Source organism: Salmo salar, chromosome 26 (assembly GCF_965601325.2).
Source record: "Salmo salar chromosome 26, fSalSal1, whole genome shotgun sequence".
Lineage (NCBI taxonomy): Eukaryota > Metazoa > Chordata > Actinopteri > Salmoniformes > Salmonidae > Salmo > Salmo salar.
In genome coordinates this window covers 46289651-46300181 of record NC_138316.1, presented here as the reverse complement: position 1 = coordinate 46300181, position 10531 = coordinate 46289651, and positions in this window count along the sequence as shown.

Here is a 10531-nt window from a genome sequence, read left to right as displayed (position 1 = left end):
ATAAGGTGCATGTAAACATGTATCAGATTAATACGTTAATGGAAATCATTGTGTTATTTTATCATTTAACCCTTACCAAAAAGATTGCCGTTTTGAAACTGCAATAAAAGTGCAGTATCTGCAGTCGACTGTGGTATTTTGGACGCAGTAATTGCAGAATAACTGCAGTTATACAAATTGATGGAAAGAGGTGTTGGGGAAAAACATACATTATAAAATCCATATACACAAACAACAAGCGTGTGGTTAAAATTGACTTCTTTCCACAGGGCTGTGGAGTGAGACAGGGATGCAGCTTGAGCCTCACCCTCTTCAACATATATATCAATTAATTGGCGAGGGCAGTAGAACAGTCTGCAGCACCTGGCCTCACCCTACTAGAATCTGAAGTCAAATGTTTGCTGATGATCTGGTGCTTCTGTCCCGAACCAAGGAGGGCCTACACCAGCACCTAGACATTCTGCACAGATTCTGTCAGACCTGGTCCATGACAGTAAATCTCAGTAAGACCAAAATAATGGTGGTCCAAAAAAGGTCCAGGTTTCCAGGACCACAAATACAAATTCCTTCTAGTCACCGTTGCCCTAGAGCAAACAAAAAACTATACATACCTCGGCCTAAACATCAGCGTCACAGGTTACTTCTACAAAGCCGTGAACGATCTGAGAGACAAGGCAAGAAGAGTCTTCTACGCCATCAAAAGGAAAATAAAATTTGACATACCAATTAGGATCTGGCAAAAAATACTTGAATCAGTTATAGAACCCATTGCCCTTTACGGTTGTGAGGTCTGGGGTCCACTCACCAAACAAGAATTCACAAAATGGGACAAAGACCTCCAAAAATATCCTCTGTGTACAACGTAAAACACCAAATAATGCATGCAGAGCAGAATTAGGCCGATACCCGCTAATGATCAAAATCCAGAAAAGAGCCGTTAAATTCTACAACCACCTAAAGGAAGTGATTCCCAAACCTTCCATAAAAAAGCCATCACCTACAGAGAAGAGTCCCCTAAGCAAGCTGGTCCTGGGGCTCTGTTCACAAACACAAACAGACCCCCAGAACAGCATCACAATTACACCCAACCAAATCATGAGAAAACAAAAACTTGACACATTGGAAAGAATTAACAAAAAAACTGAGCAAACTAGAATGCTATTTGGCCCTAAGCAGAGAGTACAGTGGCAGAATACCTGACCACTGTGACTGACCTAAACTTAAGGAACGCTTTGACTATGTACAGACTCAGTGAGCATGGCCTTGCTATTGAGAAAGGTCGCTGTAGGCGCCCTGGCTCTCAAAAGAAGACAGGATATGTGCACACTGCCCACAAAATGAGGTGGAAACTGAGCTGCACTTCCTAACCTCCTGCCAAATGTATGACCATATTAGAGACACATATTTCCCTCAGATTACAGCCTCACAAAGAATTTGAAAATAAATATAATTTTGATATACTATTGTGGTAAACCGTGGGGTGTTGGGTTGAGCATGATGAGATTAACACAGAGACAGGGAGGTTCTAGTCAGCAAATGCGACTTTACTAGGCAATAAAATAAACATAACAACGACGTCGCGTAGGTTTGTCTCGGTCCTTCTTCTCAGCTTCTGCTCTGTGTTGGTCTCTCTCTGTTCTTTCTCACGGTGTGGCCTCCACGGTTGGTTGGCACTTTCCCCTAATTACCTCTACTTGGAGCCATCCGTGTCGGGGTGCCCAGCCCGTGTACTCCCAGCAGAGGGAGCCAACGTCACAGCACGGACCTCCCGGGATGCCACACTATCTATTGGGTGAAATACCACTATGTGCCATCACAGCAGCAAGATTTGTGACCTGTTGCCACACGGGCAACCAATGAAGAACAAACACCATTGTAAATACTTATGTTTATTTATTTTCGCTTTTGGACTTTAACTATTTGCACATCGTTACAACACTGTATATAGGCATAATATGACATTTGAAATGTCTCTATTCCTTTTGAACTTTTGTTTATTATCTATTTCACTTGCTTTGGCATTGTAAACATATGTTTCTCATGCCAATACAGCCCTTTGAATTGAATTAAGAGAGAGAGAGAGAGAGAGAGAGAGAGAGAGAGAGAGAGAGAGAGAGAGGGAGGGAGGGAGGGAGGGAGGGAGGGAGGGAGGGAGGGGAGGGAGGGAGGGAACAAACTACTTATGTGATGCCAGGTGGGAGGAAGAGCGAAAGAGAGGGAGGGAGGGGGAGGGAGGGAGGGAAAGCGGGAGAGCGACAGAGAGAGAACAAACTACCTGTGTGCTGCCAGGAGGGAGGGAGAAAGCGAGAGAGAGAGCAAGAGAGAGATCAAGATAAATAAAGAGAGAGAGAGAGAGAGAGAGAGAGAACAAACTCCCTGTCTGCTGCCAGAAGAGAGAAAGGGGAGTTGTACGAACATGCACTATCACTCACATTGTGCTCTTAACTACAGGTGGACCAAGGGTGACTTTAAAATACACACACATGCACACATGCTTCACATCCGGAAACCAAACACACTGCTGCCACACCGTGTACGTGTTACATCATGCCTGTTCACCTTGACCCTGGATTCAGTCCAGTTGGTTTGTTGATTCTCAACATAATCACAGCCCACAGAGTCCTATGCCCCGCCCTCTACCCTGCCCATGATCCTGACAAAACCACACACTCAGTAATGATGGTCACATTTAATAACACAAACACCTATGTGTTTAATGAAGAAGGAAACCAATAGAAGACGCTCAACCAACGTGAGACGAGGTGCAACCAAAAATCAGAAGAACATTTGGAAGGAATAGGAACGCATCAATAAAAATATTAAATGAATAGAAAAATGCTTAACGAATGTCACGTTATGAGAAATGTACTGGACTGGTGTATTTGAAAAAACCAATGAACTGAGTCCAGAGCAGTTATTTCCTCAAGGAAGTAGAAGGTGTCCCTAACCACTGATCTAGGGTCAGATCTGTCCCTAACCACTGATCTAGGGTCAGATCTGTCCCTAACCACTGATCTAGGGTCAGATCTGTCCCTAACCACTGATCTAGGGTCAGGTCTACAGTTTTCCATTCCCCTAATGGTTAGGACTGGGGAGTGAAGTAATCTGGTCCTAGATCTGTGATTAGGGGCGACTTCTACCACTGCTGTAATACCCTATCAGGCCTGATCTGGCAAAGCTTCTCATTAAAACTGATTTCAGACGACAGAACTATAAATGTCATAATCTCATCTGAGCTCCTGCTTGCCTGACATCACTTCACAGGCAAAAAACTGATCCAAGTCTAACTGGCTTCAGCTAAATTCACTTACTACTGTGAGAAAGTCTTTCCTGTGGCTCAGTTGGTAGAGCATGGTGTTTGCAACGCCAGCATGATGTGTGCAACGCCAGGGTTGTGGGTTCGATTCAAAAAAAAAAAAAAAAATGCATGAAATGGATGTATTCGCAACTGTAAGTTGCTCTGGATAAGAGTGTCTGCTAAATGACTAAAATGTAAATGTAGAAGGGCTTCTCTGATATCTCCAGGCCCATATCTCTATATTGCTGACATCTCTAGGCCTGTATCTCTGATATCTCTAGGCCTGTATCTCTGATATCTCTAGGCCCATATCTCTGATATCTCTAGGCCTGTATCTCTGATATCTCTAGGCCCATATCTCTGATATCTCTAGGCCCATATCTCTGATATCTCTAGGCCCATATCTCTGATATCTCCAGGCCCATATCTCTGATATCTCTAGGCCCATATCTCTGATATCTCTAGGCCCATATCTCTGATATCTCTAGGCCTGTATCTCTGATATCTCTAGGCCCATATCTCTGATATCTCTAGGCCTGTATCTCTGATATCTCTAGGCCCATATCTCTGATATCTCTAGGCCCATATCTCTGATATCTCTAGGCCCATATCTCTGATATCTCTAGGCCCGTATCTATGATATCTCTAGGCCTGTATCTCTGATATCTGTCTTTGTGATATTCTAATGTTGGGTATGACAACAACTTGTCCATTTCTATTATCAGTTTATATTATATTCTGTGGAACGTAGAGAGAGCTTGTCTGGTAACCATGGCTACACTCCAACTGCTGCTTCACTGTTTTCTATTACAGTACAGACCTCTACTGTGATAACACCCCATACATGACAGAGAGAGAGAGAGAGAGAGAGAGAGATGGAACTGTTCTCATGATCTGTTCTCCATTCTCTCTCTTTCTTTCTTTCTCTCTCTGTCTTCTCAGGGAGTGGAAACTCATGACTCATTCATTTCCCCTCTGGCTAGAGTTCCACAGAGGTCCGCTACGGCAACCAGATCCAACGCTACACACACACACACACACACACACACACACACACACACACACACACACACACACACACACACACATTATGAAAGTGAGATCCAACAGTCCACTCTGCCACAGTTAACCCAGAGAGGAATGTGTTGGAATGTGTTGGATCTCACTCATGACATCATCCTGCAGGCATGTGCAAACAATCACAGAAACTGGATCTAATTCGAGGACGTCACACACACACACACACACACACACACACACACACACACACACACACAGAACACACACACACACAGAGACAGAACACACACAGTACACACACTCCTGTAGAATCCTTCCAACTACATTGAACAAAAATATAAATGCAATATGTAAAGTCTTGGTCCCATGTTTCATGAGCTGAAATAAATGATCCCAGAAGTGTTCAATATGCACAAAAAGCTTATTTCTCTCAAATGTTGTGCACATCCCTGTTAGTGAGCATAGTGTGGCATATCAAGAAGCTGATTAAACAGCATGATCATTACATCCCTGGGTCGCTCCTCTTTTCAGTTCGCTGCAGCTAGCGACTGGAACGAGCTGCAACAAAACACTCAAACTGGACAGTTTTATCTCCATCTCTTCATTCAAAGACTCAATCATGGACACTCTTACTGACAGTTACTGACAGCCCTTGGTGCTGTTGTCTGTGCCCAATAATGTTTGCACCATGTTGTGTTGCTACCATGTTGTTGTTATGTTGTGTTGCTACCATGCTGGGTTGTCATGTGTCGTCCCCGCAGGAGGCCTTTTGCCTTTTGGCAGGCCGTCATTGTAAATAAGAATTTGTTCTTAACTGACTTGCCTAGTTAAATAAAGGTGAAATAAATACAACATAAAAAAATACACAGGTGCACCTTGTGCTGGGGACAATAAAAGGCCACTCTAAAATGTGCAATTTTGTTACACAACACAATGCCACAGATGTCTCAAGTTTTCAGGGAGTGTACAATTGGCATGCAGACTGCTGGAATGTCCACCAGAGCTGTTGCCAGAGAATTGCATGTTAATTTCTCTACTATAATCTGTGTCCAACATCGTTTTAGAGAATTTGGCAGTACGTCCAACTGGCCTCACAACCGCAGACCCTGTGTAACCACGCCAACCCAGGACCTCTACATCCGGTTTCTTCACCTGTGGGATCATCTGAGACCAGCCACCCAGACAGCTGATGAAACTGTGGGATCATCTGAGACCAGCCACCTGGACAGCTGATGAAACTGTGGGATCGTCTGAGACCAGCCACCCTGCCAGCTAATGAAACTGTGGGTTTGCACAACTGAAGAATTTCTGTACAAACTGTCAGAAACCGTCTCAGGGAAGCTCATCTGCGTGCTCGTCGTCCTCACCAGGGTCTTGACCTGACTGCAGTTCAGTTGTAACCAACTTCAGTGGGTAAATGCTCACCTTCGATGGCCACAGGGACACTGGAGAAGTGTGCTCTTCTCTGATAAATCCCGGTTTCAACTGTACCGGGCAAATAGCAGACTTTTTTATTTTATTTAAAATGTAACCTTTATTTAACTAGGCAAGTCAGTTAAGAACAAATTCTTATTTTCAATGACCTACCGGAAAACAGTGGGTTAAGTGCCTTGTTCAGGGGTAGAATGACAGATTTTTACCTTGTCAGCTCAGGGATTCGATCCAGCAAACTTTCGGTTATTGGCCCAACGGTCTAACCACTAGGCTACCTGCTGCCCCAGACAGCATGTATGGTGTTGTGTGGGCGAGAGGTTTGCTGATGTCGGGTTATGGTATGTGCAGGCATAAGCTACGAATAAATTTGCCTTTTACTGATGGCAATTTGAATGCACAGAAATAACCTTAAACAGATACTGAGGCCCATTGTCGTGCCATTAATTCACCGCCATCACCTCATGATTCAGCATGATAATGCACGGCCCCATGTCGCAAGGATCTGTACACAATTCCTGGAAGCTGAAAACGTCCCAGTTCTTCCATGGACTGCATACTCACCAGACATGTCACCCATTGAGCATGTTTGGGATGCTCTGGATCAACGTATAGAACAGCGTGTTCCAGTTCCCGCCAATATCCAGCAACTTCACACAGCCATTGAAGAGGAGTGGGTCAACGTTCCACAGACCACAATCAACAGCCTGATCAACTCTATGAGAAGGAGATGTGTCACGCTGCATGAGGCAAATGGTGGTCACACCAGATACTTTAAGGTTTCTATGACCAACATATTCATATCTGTATTCCCAGTCATGTGAAATCCATAGATTAGAGCCTAATGCATTTTTCAATTGACTGATTTCCTTATATGAAATGTAACTCAGTAAAATCTTTGAAAATGCTTCATGTTGAGTTTATATTTTTGTTCAGTGTATATAACCTATATATAGTAGTATATATAGTGTATATAACCTATATAACCTATATGCCTCTCCTTAATGTCAATATGCCTTCTCCATTGCTGTTCTGGTTAGTGTTTATTGGCTTATTTCACTGTAGAGCCTCTAGCCCTGCTCATTATACCTTATCCAACCTCTCAGTTCCTCCACCCACACATGCTATGACATCTTCTGGTTTCAATGATGTTTCTAGAGACAATATCTCTCTCACTATCACTAAATGCCTAGGTTTACCTCCTCTGTACTCACATCCCACCATACCTTTGTCTGTACATTATACCTTGAAGCTATTTTATCGCCCCCAGAAACCTGCTCCTTTTTCTCTCTATTCTGGACGTCACAGACGACCAATTCTTATAGCTTTTAGCCGTACCCTCATACTTATTCTTCTCTGCTCCTCTGGGGATGTAGAGGTGAATCCAGGCCCTGCAGTGCCTGGCTCCACTCCTACTCCCCAGGCGCTCTCTTTTGATGACTTCTGTAACCGTAATAACCTTGGTTTCATGCATGTTAACATTAGAAGCCTCCTCCCTAAGTTTGTTTTATTCACTGCTTTAGCACACTCCGCCAACCCGGATGTCCTAGCTGTGTCTGAATCTTGGCTTAGGAAGTCCACCAAAAACTCTGAAATCTTCATCCCTAACTACAACGTTTTCAGACAAGATAGAACGACCAAAGGGGGCGGTGTTGCAATCTACTGCAGAGATAGCCTGCAGAGTTCTGTCCTGCTATCCAGGTCTGTACCCAAACAATTTGAACTTCTAATTTTAAAAATCCACCTCTCCAAAAACAAGTCTCTCACCGTTGCCGCCTGCTATAGACCCCCCTCGGCCCCTAGTTGTGCTCTGGACACCATATGTGAACTGATTGCCCCCCATCTATCCTCAGAGCTCGTGCTACTAGGTGACCTAAACTGGGACATGCTTAACACCCCAGCCATCCTACAATCCAAGCTTGATGCCCTCAATCTCACACAAATTATTAATGAACCCACCAGGTACAACCCCAAAGCCGCAAACACTGGCACCCTCATAGATATCATCCTAACCAACGTGCCCTCTAAATACACCTCTGCTGTTTTCAACCAAGATCTCAGCGATCACTGCCTCATTGCCTGCACCCGTAATGGGTCAGCGGTCAAACGACCTCCACTCATCACTGTCAAACGCTCCCTGAAACATTTCAACGAGCAAGCCTTTCTAATCGACCTGGCCCTGGTATCCTGGAAGGATATTGACCTCATCCCGTCAGTAGAGGATGCCTGGTTATTTTTTAAAAATGCCTTCCTCACCATCTTAAATAAGCATGCCCCTTTCAAGAAATTTAGAACCAGGAACAGATATAGCCCTTGGTTCTCCCCAGACCTGACTGCCCTTAACCAACACAAAAATATCCTGTGGCGTTCTGCATTAGCATCGAACTGCCCCCGCGATATGCAACTTTTTAGGGAAGTTAGAAACCAATACACACAGGCAGTTAGAAACGCCAAGGCTAGCTTTTTCAAACAGAAATTCGCTTCGTGCAACTCCAACTCTAAAAAGTTCTGGGACATTGTAAAGTCCATGGAGAATAAGAACACCTCCTCCCAACTGCCCACTGCACTGAGGATAGGAAACTCTGTCACCACCGATAAGCCCACTATAATTGAGAATTTCAATAAGCATTTTTCTACGGCTGGCCATGCTTTCCACCTAACTACCCCTACTGCATTCAACAGCACTGCACCCCCCACAGCAACTCGCCCAAGCCTCCCCCATTTCTCCTTCTCCCAAATCCATTCAGCTGATGTTCTGAAAGAGCTGCAAAATCTGGACCCCTACAAATCAGCTGGGCTTGACAATCTGGACCCTTTCTTTCTAAAATTATCTGCCGAAATTATTGCAACCCCTATTACTAGCCTGTTCAACCTCTCTTTCGTGTCGTCTGAGATTCCCATAGATTGGAAAGCAGCTGCTGTCATCCCCCTCTTCAAAGGAGGTGACACTCTTGACCCAAATTGCTACAGACCTATATCCATCCTACCCTGCCTTTCTAAGGTCTTCGAAAGCCAAGTCAACAAACAGATTACCGACCATTTCGAATCCCACCGCACCCTCTCCGCTATGCAATCTGGTTTCAGAGCTGGTCATGGGTGCACCTCAGCCACGCTCAAGGTCCTAAACGACATCGTAACCGCCATCGATAAGAAACATTACTGTGCTGCCGTATTCATTGACCTGGCCAAAGCTTTTGACTCTGTTAATCACCACATCCTCATCGGCAGACTCAGTAGCCTTGGTTTCTCAAACGATTGCGTCGCCTGGTTCACCAACTACTTCTCTGACAGAGTTCAGTGTGTCAAATCGGAGGGCCTACTGTCTGGACCTCTGGCAGTCTCTTTGGGGGTACCACAGGGTTCAATTCTTGGGCCAACTCTTTTCTCTGTATACATAAATGATGTCGCTCTTGCTGCTGGTGAATCTCTGATCCACCTCTACGCAGACGACACCATTCTGTACACTTCTGGCCCTTCTTTGGACACTGTGTTAACAACCCTCCAGACGAGCTTCAATGCCATTCAACTCTCCTTCCGTGGTCTCCAACTGCTCCTAAACACAAATAAAACTAAATGCATGCTCTTCAACCGATCGCTGCCTGCACCTGCCCGCCTGTCCAGCATCACTTCTCTGGACGGTTCTAACTTAGAATTTGTGGACAACTACAAATACCTAGGTGTCTGGTTAGACTGTAAACTCTCCTTCCAGACTCACATCAATCATCTCCAATCCAAAGTGAAATCTCGAATTGGCTTCCTATTTCGCAACAAAGCATCCTTCACTCATGCTGCCAAACATACCCTCGTAAAACTGACCATCCTACCAATCCTCGACTTCGGCGATGTCATTTACAAAATAGCTTCCAATACCCTACTCAACAAGCTGGATGCAGTCTATCACAGTGCCATCCGTTTTGTCACCAAAGCCCCATATACTACCCACCACTGCGACCTGTACGCTCTCGTTGGCTGGCCTTCGCTTCATAATCGTCGCCAAACACATTGGCTCCAGGTCATCTACAAGACTCTGCTAGGTAAAGTCCCCCCTTATCTCCGCTCACTGGTCACCATAGCAGCACCTACCTGTAGCACGCGCTCCAGCAGGTATATCTCTCTGGTCACCCCTAAAGCCAACTCCTCCTTTGGTCGTCTCTCCTTCCAGTTCTCTGCTGCCAATGACTGGAACGAACTACAAAAATCTCTGAAACTGGAAACACTTATCTCCCTCACTAGCTTTAAGCACCAGCTGTCAGAGCAGCTCACAGATCACTGCACCTGTACATAGCCCATCTATAATTTAGCCCAAACTACTACCTCTTCCCCTACTGTATTTATTTATTTTATTTATTTTGCTCCTTTGCACCATATTATTTATATTTTATCTTTGAACTTTCTTCAAACTACAAATCTACCATTCCAGTGTTTTTCTTGCTATACTTTATTTACTTTGCCACCATGGCATTTTTTTGCCTTTACCTCCCTTATCTCACATCATTTGCTCACATTGTATATAGTCTTATTTTTTTTATTATTTTTTTTTTTATTCTACTGCATCATTGATTGTATGTTGTTTTACTCCATGTGTAACTCTGTGTTTTTGTATGTTGTCGAACTGCTTTGCTTTATCTTGGCCAGGTCGCAATTGTAAATGAGAACTTGTTCTCAACTTGCCTACCTGGTTAAATAAAGGTGAAATAAAATAAAATAAATAAAAATAACGACCTGCCCGTATCACTATCGCTATGGGAATGCCCTTTGAACCCAAGGTGAGTTCAAAGGTAA